This window comes from Cavia porcellus, unplaced genomic scaffold (assembly GCF_034190915.1).
Source record: "Cavia porcellus strain 051 isolate PalLab524CR breed Dunkin Hartley unplaced genomic scaffold, mCavPor4.1 scaffold_16, whole genome shotgun sequence".
Classification (NCBI taxonomy): Eukaryota; Metazoa; Chordata; class Mammalia; order Rodentia; family Caviidae; genus Cavia; species Cavia porcellus.
In genome coordinates, this window is record NW_026947499.1 from 27,890,695 (window position 1) to 27,907,526 (window position 16,832).

At 49.3% G+C, this 16,832-nt stretch overlaps 1 long non-coding RNA gene across 1 annotated transcript; it reads right to left on the reverse strand.

Moving 5' to 3' along the window:
* Window positions 1-4,291: 4,291 nt before the first annotated feature.
* Window positions 4,292-16,505, reverse strand: LOC111753947 (uncharacterized). The gene is made up of 6 exons (XR_002788719.2): window positions 15,716-16,505; window positions 13,267-13,412; window positions 12,257-12,385; window positions 10,943-11,065; window positions 10,577-10,656; window positions 4,292-7,788 (listed from the first exon to the last, which is right to left on the reverse strand). It is a non-coding gene; the product is annotated as an uncharacterized LOC111753947 (long non-coding RNA).
* Between the last annotated feature and the right edge of the window lie 327 nt (window positions 16,506-16,832).

The following is a 16,832-nucleotide window of genomic DNA, read 5'->3' on the forward strand; positions in this document are numbered from 1 at the left end:
ACCCAGAAAATGTACCTTAAGCATAGGAAGCTCCCCCAATTATTTAATGATGAATTCATCTCTAACATGACTAACTGTCATCTAACTCAGACTTTACGGAGTCAAACGAGGAGATATTTTAGATGAGGAGGTCTTTCTTTGAAATCTGCAGAGAAGGAAATTCCATGCACGAGGAGAGCAGAGAAGCAAGAAACTCACCATGGACCTCTGCACCAGGAAACCCCAACATTTTGATGCATCTATGGGGAGGATGTTTCTTGGGATGACAGAAGAGAGGGAATAAAGCTCTGGACAAGTCCGTGGAAACCCGTTCCTAAAGGATTTTATGGCCCATGTGAAGACTTCAGGCTTTATTCTAGGGAAAAGGGAAAAATAGGAGATATTTAAGTAGAAAGTGTCATGGTAAGAACTGTATTTTAGAGAGATGTCTGTCATGGAGCTAATGGGCCAGCAGGTACATCAGTTTTGTCTTGCCAGGGAACAAATTACTTCAAATGTAAATTAAAGCAACAAACACTTATGATGTTAGCTGCTGCATGTGAGGAATCCAGGAGCAGCCAGGGTGGGTGGTTCTGGCTCATGATGTCTTGTGCGTTGCATTCAAGATGTAACTTGGGGCTGAAGTCACCTAAATGTCTGGCTGAGACTGAGGAGACTTCCTCTAAGATGGTGCCCACACCCAGGTGCTGGTGGGAGGACTCGGTTTCCTGTCGCATGAGTCCCACCAAAATAAGCTGCCTCAGTGTTCTCACCACATGACAGCTGGCTTCACCCAGTAAGAGATAGGAGGGGTTGGTGGATGAAAGAAATGATGAGCAAGAAAAGAGGGCAGAAGGAGAAAGAAGAAGAAGAAGAAGAAGGGAAGAGAGGGAGGATGGAGGAGAAAGATTAGCTGTATCTTTTGTGGGAGAATTATCACAGAGTTTCTGGACGTATTTTAACCCCACTGTGGTGGGAGGCAGTTCCAGCTCTACAGGAAGGGGGTGTTTATGGAAAAGGGAAAGCAGAGAGAGAGTCTGAGGGTTACTTATCTCTGTATCAGGAAAAGAGGGTTAATTATGTCTGTGTCGGAGTCACTTTCCAGTCTGTGGCTTGGGCAGTGGATCGTGTGATGACATCATTTGCAAACTGAAGGTTATAGAGGAGAAGCAAATTGGGGTGGTGTATATATGATGTGGGGGAGGTGTTTGTGTGCTCTCAGTAGGGATGTACAGAGGATGATTAATATGTTGGCCCCCAGCCCAGGTAGGATGCTGTAACTGAACCTATGGACCAGGAAACCCTCAGCCTATGGTCAAAAGTTTAACCTTGGGTGGGTAGTGAAAAGAGGACAAGAGGAAAAGAGAAGAAGATGTAGAAAACTCCCAGGGAACATTGACATATTTACTGAGATACCAGCAGAGAAAAGCCTGGGTAGAAAAGGGAATGCAAAAGAACAATCATACAAGAAGGAGGAGGAGGAGGAGGAGGAGGAGGAGGAGGAGGAGGAGGAGAAGAAGAAGAAGAAGAAGAAGAAGGAGGAGGAGGAGGAGGAGGAGGAGGAGGAGGAGGAGGAGGAGGAGGAGGAGAAGGAGAAGGAGAAGAAGAAGAAGAAGAAGAAGAAGAAGAAGAAGAAGAGGAGGAGGAGGAGGAGGAGGAGGAGAAGGAGGAGGAGGAGAAGGAGGAGGAGGAGAAGGAGAAGAAGAAGGAGGAGGATAAGGAGAAGAAGGAGGAGGAGGAGGAGGAGAAGAAGAAGGAGGAGGAGGAGGAGGAGGAGGAGGAGGAGAAGAAGAAGAAGAAGAAAAAGAAGAAGAAGAAGAAATCATTGCTAATATGAGAGAATGTTCGTGGAAAAACATCACCAAGAGTATAAAGTGGCAAAAAGAGGTCAAATGATAGCCAGTATTTCACCATTTCGGTTCAGCAGCGCTGCTTTGATTACTGTAGCTTGGTTTCATTATCCAGAGATGGCAACAAAATCCCATCTCAGGGCTGTTGTGCAGTCAAACATTGTAGATGCCTAGCAGCTCCTAGCACACAGCAGGTGCTCATGTAGATATTGGCTTCCCTTAATGCCCTCACCATATGCAGAAACGCTTCCAACTAGAAGGGAACGAGAATGCTCTCAGTGAGTTGGACAGAGCAGCTTTTATTGTCCCAGGTAACAGGGTGCATTCTGCAGGCAAGGCGCTGCAGGTGGGTGATCATTCCTGGTCCTCCCTGGAGTGGGCTTGGCTGTGGAGGACTCACTCCTCCAGCTCAGCCCCACAATGGCTGTCATCCACACCGTGGAAACCAGCTCCCAGTGAATGCCAAGGTGACGATGACAAGACTGCCACCATGCCCTCAGCATGCACCCTGAGCTGCTGCTGACGAGAGGGCTGGATGTCAGAGCTGTCAACCCAGCCTCTGATTCCCACAGTGAATTTCCAGCAAATGGGGTGTGTGTATATAATTATCAGAGATGTCGATCCTGACATTAAAACAAACTGTCTCCATCCCCCGTCATCTCGAAAGGATGGCAGGTTAGGAGGGAGCTGGGGGAGAGTGGCGGCATGTCAGCAATGATTAGGAAAAGCATACAATTCAGCACACTGGGGAACACACACAGCAGAAAAATGGAGGAGGAATTTAATAGCACAGATTATGTTTTTAATTACTTGAGCAAACGAACTGTTCTTGTGCTTGAGTGGAGTTATTGGAGGAGCCACCCCCGGTGTTCCCAAACTGCCTTTGAGTCACCACCGGGAAGGGGGCTGGTCACAGAGCTGGAGTGCTCCCCAGGCAGCGCGATGGGGCTTGCAAGCTGCATCTTCTCCCAGGGAACCCTTCGCTCCATCCATCTAGATTATGATGAGTGGCAGGTTCAAGGGCACAGATGCCGAGCAGGCCTAACAGGACTCGAAGGCTGCTGTCATCGGTTATTAGCTGTGTGATCTCAGACAAGATGACCATTGTGGGTCAAATTGTATCTACCCTGCATTCATGTGATGAAGCCCAGATCCCCACATCTCAGAACATGACCTTATTCAGAAATGAGTGTGTCACAGATGTAATCGGTTAGGTTAAGATCCCATTGGCAGAGTAGTTCCCTAATCCAGCAAGACTGGGGTCCCTAGTAAAAGGGGAAATTTGGGCACAGGAGGGCGTGCTGTGAAAGTGAAGGCAGAAACTGGCGGTGCTTCTGTTGGACAAGGTGAAAAAGGATTGCGGCAGAGTGCCAGGAGCTAGAGGGGCCTGAGCAGACCTTCCTGAGCACCTTCGGAGGGAGTGTGGCCCTGGCCAACGCTTGATTTTGGGCTCCAAGTTTCAGAACTCTGAAGCAATAGCTTTCTTCTGTCCTAATCCACTCAGTTTGCAGTACTTTGCTAGGACAACTATAGTACATTAATAGCAAAACTCCATTTCTCTGGGTCTCTATTTTCTCATTTTTAAAGATAACAGTGGGACTGGCATGGTGGTACACACTTATAATCCCAGCGCTTTGGGAGGCTGAGGAAGGAGGATAACAAATTCAAGCCCACCATGGGCAACTCAGTGAGACCCCATCTCAAAATAAACAAGGGCTGGGGTGGAGCTCAGTGTAAAGAGCCTGGTTCAATCCCTAGTGCTGGAAAAAACAAATAACAATGGTATGTGCCTGAGTGTAGCTTATATGCAGTTTATATAAAGCACTTTAAATAGTGCCCCGTATAGTGTAAGCTGTCCACATTACCCCTAAAAGCCCCTGCAGTGGGGGAGTCTTTGAATAAGGATCAGGGGAGGAAACCAACTCGCCAGCCTGCTAGTTGGTGGGTGGCGTGCTAGACCTGCTACATACCCGCTCCGTTTGATGCTCACACCCAGAGGGCATTTTACTCCCACTTTATTGACAGGAGAATGGAGGCCCAAAGAGGTGAGATGACATCTTTCCTAAGGTCTCACAGTTCATACATTGCAGATAAAATATTTTGAGCAATGGCATCTGACGTGGCAGGCAGACAGCCTCACCGCCTACTTATTCCTGTCTCCGTGCACATCAGTATGCACAATGACAGCACCTGCGCTTTGAGGGCGGGGACAGCAGGGAGTGACAGTGAAGAATGAGTAGCACAACTGAGGAGAAGCTGCCAGAGCCAGACACAGCTGGGTTCTGGACTCAGCACCACCACCTCCTGGCTTCCTGACCATGGAAAAGACACTTCCCTCTCCTCCAGCCTTAATTTTATCATCTGTGAAATGGGGATGCATACTCCTTGAGAGAGCAAGGTGAAGGCATTTAGTAATGTAGAGGAAGCCCTGCTGCACATCGGATGCTCGGTAAGTTTTCCTCTTTACTGTTCTCGCCAGCAGAGAACACGCACATTATTATGGAGATCCCAGGGCCAGTATTTTGTACACCTGGATGTGAGTGAGTCTCTGCATAATCAATTGGTGGGTCTTTCTGGGCTTCTGTTTCTTCACCTATCAGATGGGGTGACTCCTCACCGGAGGGCTTTAAGGTGGTCACCGTGGAGAGTCCCGCTTAGCTGATGAGTTCTGTCTTCAAAGCCCTTGCTTACACAGAGGTACGAGGTTGGTGATTCCGTAACCAGTCCCTAAGCAGTCACGGTTTCTTTGTATCTCCATGTATCTGTGGCTTGCTCTTATTTCTTTTACTGTGGTTTCCTAACCAACTACCTCAAATCTAGGCTCCATGTGGCTGCTCAGAGGATCTGAGGGCCTGGAATTCCAAGCTGAGCCAGGTGGGAATGGCCTGTCTCTGTTCCTCAGGGGCAGGCGTCGCAGCTGGAACCTGGACGCCTCCCTGTGTGGACCACATCTCCTCGTCGGCGCTGAGCACTGACTGCAGCCAGAGCTCTGGGGCGTGGCTCCCCTTGGTGGCCTCTCAGCCTGCCGAGGTGGATTCCCCGTAGCAACACAGAGGGTCTTCACAAGGGGGCAGACACAGAGAGACGCTGCGGGTGGGAGGCGAGGGCAAGGAGAGGGTGCTCCAGGAAGAGACTGCGCCCACTTATGGTCACACCTCGGGACGCCCACAGCTTCCTTCTACCTTCCTTGCACAACCATTTTTTCTTGGAAAATACAACCTGCCAGGTTCTGACGCAGTTCTTAGGTAAAAATACATCATGAAAGGTCTCTAGAAAAGGCAGTGTCTGGATAGCAACACGCTGAAACCTTGCCTGATTCCATAAAAGAAAAATTTCTCCTAAGACCAAACCCTCCCTGGTCTGTGAGGCCCAAAGGAGCTGCTGAAACACAAACCGATGGCCTGTGGCCTCCCACGGCCCCCAGCAGAGAGAACGGTGTGGAGCCCGCTCTCCGGCTTCTGTCAGCTCAGGGAGCAGGGCCGTGGCAGTCTTACCATTTTAGAGGAGCAGCTTGGCCCCTAGAACACAGCCCCCTCTGCCTGCCAAACCTATGGAGGTTTTGTGCTCTGAACCCAGCTCACCGGGAAGATGGAACACTCAGCCACTTCCTCACCAGTTGAGTGCGACTGATGGCTGCAGCGTGAACCAGGAGGCTATGAGCTGGGGTGGCCGCCTCTGGGGCCAGAGGCGGACTGGGGAAACCTTCTGGAAAATCACCCAGAATCACACAAATCATGTTTCACTGGGGAAAACAGTTATTTCCATCACTCACTTAATAAAAAAAAGATGAGTTGCAGGCCTCCTGTATTCCAGATCTGGAACAGTGTGGGGAGAAAGCCACGGCGAGCCACCGTTCGGCAATTATGATCTGGTACACTGAGCGCTGCTGTAGGGAAGCTGAGGCCTCTGTGACACCCAAGGTGGCACTGCTAAGACTGGGGATCTGGGAAGGCTGCCCAGAGGAGGGGACATCTGGGAGGATCTAAGAAGGAGAGGAGTCAGTAAGCAGAGAGGAGGCAGGAATGGGAATGAGAGGTGTAGGAGGACATCACAGACTCAGGCCCAGAGTTCGGTTGAGGGGATGGCACCCCAGAGCCACAGCCTCCGTCTCCCAGCAGTGGACAGAGTGAAGTTCAACCCCATAGCTGCAAACCTTGCTGGCGGCAGTGACCTCGCCCCTCAATTTACAGGGTGGAGCATCTCTGGGCATCCTGCATGCTGGGCTAGAGACAGTGGGAGGCTCAGGAACCAGAAAGGAATGGGGACACCGTGGGAATGCGGCAGTCGGTAGGTTCGGAAAGAATCCGAAGTTTTCACAAGGCAAACAGAAGAGCTGGAGAGCACAGAAGGAGATGATGGCAGAGACGCAGAGCAGAGGTGGCTGTGACAAAGAGGGTGTGTGCCTGGCTGAGTGTGCCTGTGTGAGCACACATGTGTGTGTGTGTGCACATGCATGTGTGCATGTGTGGTGGGGAATCACTGGATGGGATTCAGGTATGGGCGCGCGCGCGCACACACACACACACACACACACACACACACACACACAGCTTCACACCAGTCATCTCAAAGAGCCAGGGTGGCCTTTAACTCAGCACTCTGTTCTTTTGTAGCCAGGGAGACGACCCCAGATCTCAGGCCAAAGAGAACACAGTTAATATCTCAAGCAAAGGGGCTGGAGGTTTAGCTCAGCGGCATAAGCACCTGCCTTGCAAGCAGGCGGTCATGAGTTCGATCCCCGGTACCGGTAAAAATGAAAAAGACAAAAAAAAATATATCTCAAGCAAAGCAAAGTCAAACAAAACAAAAACAGGGCACAGTACTGTTCTTGTGGCAAAGACCAGGGGACACTTAATGAGGCAGGGACTACGGCCTGGGTGTGTGTGTGTGTGTGTGTGTGTGTGTGTGTGTGTGTGCGTGTGGACTGGACTACACTGCTGGCCCACGTGCAGAGTCCACTGTGTGTTGGCTGGAGAAGACCTCATCTCCACCCCCTGCTCCGAAGTGTGCTCTGTGAGATTAGACTATATCCTGAAGTCTGGGACCTGCCAGATCTGAGAATCACTCGTTTCTGTGACCCTTGAAGTGTTTACCTAGGGATTCCTTTCAGAGAGAATCTACACAGTCAGGACCCTGGCCAGGTCACTCTTCCAGGCCTCCAAGAAGCATCAAAAGAGGAGATTCTGCAACAGCATCCTTATTTCCGTGACCACACCTGAGGGGATAAGGCAGGTCGGTGGTAAGGGAAGTCCAGACAATCTTTTAACCCTGCTTTCCAGGAACCTCTCCTGCATCTTTAGAACAGCCTGTGAGAGCAAGTAACACCACTATCAGACCCCTTTTACAGATGGAAACACTAAGGCACCAAGAGTAAAATCACTTCAGCATGGTTACACATAAGTGGTGAGTGGTAGAGGCCAAGTATGGGCCAGGGAGTCTGAATCTGTAACCTATGCACCTATCCAATGCTCCAATCAACACGGGCTGATAAGGTTGGCCCAAATTGGAATGGAGTATTCCGATCATGCTCTAAGAAAGGAAGAAACATATCACCCATGGTTTCAGAATGGGCAGGACTACCTCAAGGCAGTGCAGAAGTTTGGCTGTCAGAGTAGGAAACAGGGCACACAAAGGCCCTGTGGCAAGTAAAGATGGACTGAGGGGTTTGATGTGGCTTGAGAACAGGGTGTGAGGGAGAACATCAGAGGCCCAACTCCAAAGGACAATACTTGGGTGGCATTTTGAAGTCTTTTTGTGACTTTCTCACATATTCATCAAAGACCCAAAGACTCCATAGAAGGCAGCCATGGTTAGGCTGTTTTGCTGAAGGAAGGCAATGTGGTTCCACGGTTCAAAAGGCTGGAGAATCACTTTACTGTGTTTGAGTTCCAGGTGTGTGTCTCCTAGCTGTGCATCTCTGGGTAAATTATGTCACTTCTCTGGGCTTTGTTTTCCGCATCTGTAAAATGGGGATAATGGTCACAAGAATCTATAACTCAGTATTGTGGAGAGAAGCAAATGACGTAATTTCAACAATCTCCCATTGTTGACATAATTTGCTTTGTATCTCCCATTGTTGAAGTATCTGGAATGCAGGCTACATTGACACCTGCAAATGAAGAAATGTGGGCACACGGTAAATCTGAATTAACATTCACTCCTGCTTTGCTGCTGTTGAAGGAGGCTCTGCCACCGGCATGGTGGCATGGGCCTTGGGCGGCCAGAGGGTGGGGATTCGGGACTACAGCAGGAGTCCGAGCCAGCAGTGATGAATCCTGGTTTATACGCGACACTGTGGGAACAAAATATGAGGGCAGATCTGAGGAAGAACTGGCGAGCATTATTTACATAAGGCATTCAAATAAGCTCCCTCGTATGGGAAGGTTCTGTGAACTGTACACATTTGATTATGGTTACAATTAGGACTATCTTAATCAGCTTTATTTAGTGGAACCTGTCAGGCTCAAATCTCTAGAGAGAAGATGCCATTTAATTCTCTCAGATCAAATATTTAACAAACACAGCACTGAATAAAGCTGGCCCTGATTATTTAGCATCTAGTCTGTATTTTAGTTGCTGAGTGGAACTCCGGAGATTTACCATTTTGGCAAACATGCGTCTCTGTGTACGACTGCTTATCTGTAACGGGGACTGAACACACATTATCCTGGCTGAGAATGGAGCACATGGAGCCCAGGCCTCTGGGTTTGAATCTCTTGGGCAAATACTCAGCCTCTCTGTGTGTCCTCATTGGCCAAATCAATAGCTTAGTGTGAGGGTAGGAGAGAAGCTGCCTGTAAACACATTATCATCACCATCACCATCAGTATCACCACGAGCACCGTCACTATCATCACCATCACTATCTCCTCCATCACCATCACCATCTCCACAATCATCATCGTCACTGTCATCACCATCATCATCATCACTGTCATTAAATCCTATGGACTATAGAATCATGACCCCCACTAGACACTCTGGGGCAAGAATGATTTAGAGACAGAGCCACACTTTCAACCACTGTAGATTGGAGACCGAGGCTCAGAGAGGAGACACCACTTGCCCAAGGTCTAAGCCTGTTTATGTGTCTGCATTCCCAACCAGGGAGTGAGACATCATATCACCTACAGGTCCAGTTTCAGAAGTACCCAAAATAAGTGCTAAATGACCATTTCTTCATGAAGAAGTGAATAGATGAGTGAATGAATGAATTTAGTAATTCTAAAGATGTAATCTAACAACTCCTGACAGTCCCTAAGAGCCAGAAAAACATCCAGAAAGCTCTGCATGTCCTTCCTCCTCTGTGTACCTGTGTAAAGTCAGATTTTCTTTACAGACTTTACCCAAACAACATTGCAACAGACTGAGTGCAGGAGGCAGGAAAATCAAAGACTTTCCTAGGTCTAAGAGGGCTGCAAAAATGCAAATCAGTTCCTTCTTCTCGGTATATTTTTGCTTTGCAAATACCGAGTGATTATTCCCCACAATATGTTACTTGGTTCATTTGTAATGGTTTTATTATTGTTATTTGTAAATTAAAATACACTTTTTAAAATCATTCTTCTTGCTTCAATTTCTAAGATGGTACCTTTTATTGAGAGAAGCTGTCTGGGGTCTTCCATCCATTACCAGCGCAAACGGTGCTGAGACTAGCAAGCAGGAGAGCCTGGGCTTTAGAGACAGGGAGCACACAGGCGCAGGGACACTTGGACAGCTCCAGGCTGAGGCTGCCCAGGGTTCCTGCACCTGGCTCTACTGGCCGCGGCCCTTGCGACCCCCGCCAAGGCCCTGAAGAATCAGGAGGGAGCCTGACACCCCTCATCAGCAGCTCCAAACCACTACAGCCTGCTCCCCACCCAGAAGCCGTGGGCTCACCCTCCCAGCCCTGGGCCACTTTCTCGGTGCTCAATCCAGCCCGTGTCAGCACCAGTGCTTGGCTAGGGGCCACTCGCCTGTCTGCTCTGGGAGTTGCTTTAATGCCTCTTTACTTTGGCCCCAAAGAGCAGCATGCCGGTAATTCAGGCAGCCTGTGTCCCAAAGTGCCCCGCAGAGAGGGCATGCACAGTTATCGTGCAGCAGACTGAAGCTGACCCTCATCCTAACGGTACCCTTCTGTGGGACAGCAGCAGGAAGAAAAACATTCAGAGTGTGTAACCAGGGGCGGTGCATTGTGTGCAGACGTCTTCCTGTGTGAGGAACCACACGGGCTTCAGCATAGTCCCTGCATGCTCTGCACACTCGCTCTGTAACCTTCTGCAGCTCTCCCAGCCTCTCAGTGTCTACATCTGTGCAATGGGTACAGTTCTCACGCTGATTCTTGGAGGACTGTGATGAGAACCGGGAGGTGGGGTGGGGAATCTGGCTGCAGGGAGCTCGGCAGACTGGCCGAGTCAGAGTCAGAATTGCTATTCAATTCTTGATTCCATCGCAGAGAAGCAACTGTCACTGCTATTTAACTAAATCTTCCCATCGCCCCAGAGAGCACAGAGAATTCAAGGCTCAGAGATGTGACCTTAGCATCCAAGGTCACTCAGCCGTGTGCAGTCCATGGGTGGCTGTCACTGCAGTGGAAAGCGCTGACTCCAGCAGCTGAGAACGAACTGCTTGGCCGTTTTGCCTGCTTCCTCTGAGATCGCATTTTTTTTCACATTGAGGCAAATGGCTACTATTTATTTGATAGGGAACCAGAAGAACAAAGACATAAGGGATGCAGGATTGGTGTAATCATTGTCTCCACATCTCACCTTGTTTTGCTGTCCCTGGCACGGGGGAGGAGACTGGTGGACAGACTTTCCCACTGGAGCAGCAGGCCTACGGCAACCAGCTGTAAAATGATCCGAAGGTCTTTCAAATCATTATTTTTTTCTATGAAAGATAGCAATTGTACGAACCAGGATTTGGGGAGAAAAAGCCCTATTTTGCTTTGCACTGAATGAAGGGTAATATTATGAGAACCAGGTGCGGACTGAGAGGGAGGGGGAGCCTGAGAAATGGGTTCTGGGGCGGACAATGGAATGAACAGTTCCAAAATCAAGCTGTTGAATTAAGGAATCAGGGAAAAGGCCCAATTATAGTATCAAGTGGAGGGAACAAAGACACTCAAGACTTACCTGAAAAGGAGCGAGGGTGGGGGAATCTGACACCTTCCCCACCGAGGGCTGCTACCCACCAGGAGAGAAAGAGCTGCCTCATCCATCGCCTGGATATCACCTGGTGCTTCAGGGAAATGCTGTCTGATGGGGAGAGAGAGACAGAGAGAGACAGAGGGAGAGAGAGAGAGAGAGAGACAGACAGACAGACAGAGACAGAGACAGACAGAGAGACAGAGAGGGAGAGACAGAGACAGAGACAGACAGAGAGACAGGGAGGGAGAGACACAGAGACATGGAGCAAATACCTGGGAGGAGCAAACCAACTCTCTGACCCCCTGGATCCAGGCCCAGTGGAGAGGTAAGTGACTGCTGAGACCCCCTCTGTCCCAAGCTCCCCGCTTGCCACCCACCACAACCCCCCAGAAAAGACAGCACTCAGGCCACCATCCAGGTGGACTCTGTGACATTGCCTGACTGGCTCCCCCTTCCTGGGTATCCCATCAGGTTATAGCCTGGGCTCTGGACTGAGACATGAGCAAATTCCCATCTGTCCCCTATGGAAGGGACATAGTGCACAGACCAGAAGAAGAGCTCAGAGGCCTGAGTCCAAAACCCACTCTCATGCGACTTGCTGTGTGGCTTTTGGACTGATGTCCAACCATTCTGAATCTGTTTTCTCACCCTTCCTGCCTTCCAGGGCTTTTGTGAGACCTAAATGAGACTAAAGTCTGAATAGCCTTCAAAAAGTTAAAAGAAAAAATGCAACAGCTAATATACTGGAAAGTAAGAATCCCCCATTTGTGGGTGTCAGGCCCCCCCTTGTTGATAACCTGACTGACTGCCTCTCCTCTTACCCCTGGGAAGTGAGTCTGCTCCAGATAAAGGATCATTGTGTTTTCAGACTGAGGAGAGGAAAATACTCCAAGAATTGATGTGTTACTCCATTGCAGAGGAAAAGGCCTTCCAGTGGGCCATGAAACTCCACGGGGAGAAGAATGGTAATGAAGATACAATGCGATGATGATAATGAAACAGGAAACACAAAGCCATTCGGATCAACTAGCATAATGAACGGCAGGCAGCAGCGCCCTGGGCTTGTCCTGCTCCTTCCTTAGAGGCCTCTGTCTTCACAGGGATCCTGCTTTGATTTTGGCTTTGCATGCTGGGGATGGAGCTTGGGGCCTCCTCGTGCTGTGCCAGCACTCACCATTGTGCTACACTCCCAGCCCTGAGGACCGGGCTTATCCAGGGTTCCCTGGTATTTACAGGGTGCTCCCCACCCCAGGTCTTCAGAAGCCAGCCCAGAGAAGTTGCCACCTGCAGGAAACTCACCGCCACCAGTGACCCCAGGCGAGAGCCCAGCACACTCCCTCTCAGCCCAGGGCTGCAGCTGGGCGATTGCTTCCTAAGTCAAAGGGTTGGCAGCAGGTGGGCTCCTCTGGGCATCTGCTTCCACATAGCCTGGAGTGTGTCAGACAGACACAGAAATTGAATTACTTCAGGAGCAAGAATCATCCTGCAGAAATGGCTGAGTCACAATGAGCCAAGGCACAGGAGTCCCAGCAGAGAAGCCTGTGAGCCAAGCACAGGGCCTTGCTGTGGGCCCCCGTCTCCTTTGTTATGATCCTGGGAATGAAACTCAGGGTCTTTGTACTGAGCTATAGCCCCAGAACTTCTGTTATTTTTATTCTGCTTGCTAAGTCACTAAGTTGCTTAGGATGGGTTTGAATTTGCAGTCCTCCTGCCTCAGCCTTCCAGAGTGCTGGGATTACAGGCACGTGCCACCATGCCCAGCTTTGCTATCCTTTTGCATTTCATGGAACCTGATAAAAAAAAATAAGTGTGTATACCAGGCATGACCCATTGGCTCCATGACTGAGAGCCTCTGAGCTCTCATAATTTGACCAGGGAAACATTCTTTATGTGTTGGGGTTGGGTTTAAACTAGATTACAGATCTTCTTATTTCTTGATCTCAGAGCAAGGACACTAAAATATCATGGGAGATGTGCTGCTCTGACTATCCCATGGTGCCATGCAGTTTCTCACCCAGAAACCTCTCTCCATGTGACAACAGGTGTTTTGCTTTGTCTTCATCCAAACAGACTTAGCCAGAATCCCATCACTTCTCTCTCCACCTTTTTCTGTTGGTGTCAGAAACCAGAGAGGACCTTGACAATCTGACATCAAAGTCAAATCACTACCAGCCCAGGCAGCTGGGAGGGTTATGACAGGCAGCTGGCTATGAGACATTGGGGACCACGGGAGTCTGGGTGCCTTAGTTTCCTGGGACACAGCACCTGACCCTCATGACTTAAAGGAGGAGAGATCCAATTCAACTCACAGTTCAGGAGATTCAGTCCACGGCTCTGAGGCAGCAGCATCATGGTGGAAGGGTGTGCCACAGGAAAGCTGATTAGTTCCGCCAGAGCGGAAGGGTGAGGGACTGCACGTGGTACCCAAGGCCTGGACCATATAACAAGACTTTGTCTCAAAAATAAAAGAGGAAAAGGAAAGGACAATTAGACAGATCTGAAACGGAACTCTTGTTTGGCATAATTACCAACGTGACTTTGAACCAGGGCTTGAACCTTTCTAAATCTCGATTTTCTTTTCTGTAAAATGTAGATAAAATCTCTATCTTGTCGTTTGTTACTGAGGGTTGTCAGTAACATGTGTAGCAGCTTAATGTATGTGAAATCTTAATAAGTGGCAGCCACCATCATCTAAGGGATGCCTTCCAAATTTCTGTTTAGTAACAAGATTCCTTTGCCAATTAAATTACACCTGGACTTTGATATGGAAAACAGAGCAAATGAGAGACACCAGGCAATTCCAGTTTCCCAGGGTCAATTTGCAAGATGTGAAGACTGAGCTCTTGTTGGAGTGAGGCTTGCCACAGAACACACAGTGAGCCCTCAAAAGAATTGGGATGTGGACCCAGGACCCTGGGCTTCTTGGCTAGAGATACAGCAAAGTAAAGTTTAAAGCAACGGCTTTCAGATCTCTTGGCCTGGTTTCTATACTAGATCCATTCCTATTGTCCATGTATCTGTGAGTCAGTCATCTACCCCCTGCAAACCTGTTTACCCCTCTGTAAAAAATGGAGACCATGATTAACTTACAGAGCTGAAGTTAATATACATGAAAGCACCAAACAGGATACTTGGCACATAGCTGGCCACATACCAAGCATTAATGATAAAAATAACTGCAATTGTGATAGCGATGCCTTGAGCCTATGCAGAAATTCATATTGTATCAACAGCTTTGATAGTCATTTTAGTCTCACAACCATCAACTAGTCAGCAATTATTCCTCTCATTATATAACCAAGATGGAGGAGCAGGAGGAGGAGGAAAAGAAAAAGGAGGAAGAGATGTAGTCCTCTGCCCAAAATCATATAACTAATAGGGTGGTAGAGGTAAAATTGAATTTATATTCTGGCCAGGGGTTACCAACCTAACCCTTTACCCTATTTTTAAAAGCCACATTCTTATCTATTTGGATTGATAAACTTTTTACAAAAACATTGGATCAAAAATGACTGATACATGACATATGTACGAATACTGTTCACTTCCACGAGTATAACAGACATCATAATCGATCCCCACAGCAGATCCTTACAGATCACAAATGGCTGGTCCTCAACATAGGAGCTGCCACCCGACTTGCAGGCTGATACAGACATTGCCAATCAATCCCTACAGACCTTCCCACTGAACTTTCCTTGAACAAGGCTCTAGGAAACCATTTACAATAGACTGTGGTTGGGCTCAAGAGCAACAGCTTTGCCTCATCCCTAAATTTCTGTCTTGTGGGCTCAGGGACCTAAAGCCCTATTTCTTGGTGAGTATAGAGGGCTCTGAGTGGTTTGGGTCACTGAGACATCTTCCCTTGTCCTCTGGCTCTCTGCCAGAGAAAAGGAACAGCTATTGCAGAAAAATCTATTTGTGCTTTGAAATAATCCTTTATCTGAAAGCTGAATCACATAATTAGCAGTCTTTCCCAGGGAGACCTAATACTGCTACCTATTTTAGTGGCTATTGTCCATCCCTCTCCATCCTACCTCCACCCCCAACTATTTAACTTCCTGCCGGCTGCCTGTGTCTGGCAGCTTCCAGACACCTGAATTAGCCGCTGATGAAAGCATTTGTCCCAGACTGGCCCCAAGGAGATCTATGCCTTTCTAGGTCAGGAGAGGGACTCAAGGGGTTCTGCATGAGAACAGAACTGCTAAGGTCCCCTCCAGTACCTGACCCTTGGTTTACAGGCACCTGGGTTGGGAGAAGCCAGCCGGTATCTTAGCCACTATCTCCTCCTTCCTTGCTAATCACAGCCTTTGTTTACTTTTGTCCTGTGCTCTGATGAGAAGGGTAGCTACAATGACACAGAACAAATGTTACTGGCACCTCAGGACCAAAATGTACACAGCTCACTTCACAGTGATGGGGATGCTGCCTGGAGGAAAGGTCTGCAGGGTTTCAGTGAGTCACAGACATCCCCGCGTCCCTCAAAGTGTTCAGGGGTGAGAGAGACAGGGACAGGGACAGGGACAGGGACAGGGACAGGGACAGGGAGAGGCAAGTCAATGTCCTCTGGCATCGTTACTCCTTTGTAGTCTACTCTTATATTCTCTTCCTTCTAAATCCTTTGCAAACTCTCAACCCAGGTTAAGTATAAGTACAGGTTTTCTTCATGCCTGTGGCTGCAGCAGAAAAACAAACAAACAAACAAACAAACACCCAGCAAAGCCGCCTAGTGTTGCTTTGCATCCCTATGGCACTCACCCCTCTGATGACTATGTGCAGTCAGCTTCCAAGCAGTCAGACAACTTTCCGCCTCCTGCTTGTCCTCCTAAATTTTGCTGAATCACTCCCTCCCTCCTCCCTGAGCAGACAGAGAAGGTTGCCCCAGGCTGTGTCACTTTCTGCCACCTGCAGCCCTGCAGTTTCCCCTGGATGCCAGCCACCTGCCCTCCCTGGTCCTCTCTGGCCCACCCACACTGCAACCCCTTTATCAGCGCCTCCACTGGGCCAGACCACGCACACGGCTTGAGCATGCGGCCCCCTCTCCCCCAATCAGCAGCTTTTTCTCTCTCTCCTGCATCATCCACCAGCAGGGCACTTGTTGCTGCAGCTTCCTTCTTAGAACAGAACAAACGAATATAAAAACTTCCCTTGACCCAGGCCCAACTCTCGCCACCATCTGTTCCCTCCAGAAAAAGAAAAGGGCCATTGGAAAGAGTTTCTCGAGTTGTTCCTCTGCCGCTCTCCATCGAGCTCTCTGCACTCAAGCTGCCCTGAGACATTGCCAGATCAGCGCAGCTATCCCTGGTGCCGCGTCACATGGATTGTCCCTCGGGCTCATGTCGCCGAGACTGGTAGCAGGCTTTGTTACTGTTGATAGCTCCGTTTCCCCAGAAGTGCTGGCTCCACCTGAAGGCAGAGACAAGCGTGCTGGAGGTCTCCTCCCTCCCTGGTGGCACCCTCTGCATCTCCTTCCTGGCTTCCCTCACTGCCTGCTGCACCCAGGGTCCAGGGAGCTTCCCTCCCTCCAGCTCCACTCACTCCAGGGTCTCCCGTCTCCCAGCAGAACCACAAGCTCAACTCTGACAGCTTCCTCGCAAATACGCACCGCTACCTCATTTCCCCCATATGCCCCACACTCCCGACCCCGGGCCCGCTCAGCATCTTCTACCTGGATGTCGCAGTGCATCCTACCTGAGGCACCCATATCTGCGCCTCTCATGTCTCACGTGGCAGCTCCATCCCTGAGGCTGCTCAAAGCCCCTGTTCTTTCTTCTCTTTTCTCACTGCCACATAAGCTGCCAGGAAGACACTTCTGAATAATTTAATGACTTCTTAACACATTCTCTGCTAATATGCTGATCCAGGCTGCTGCTGC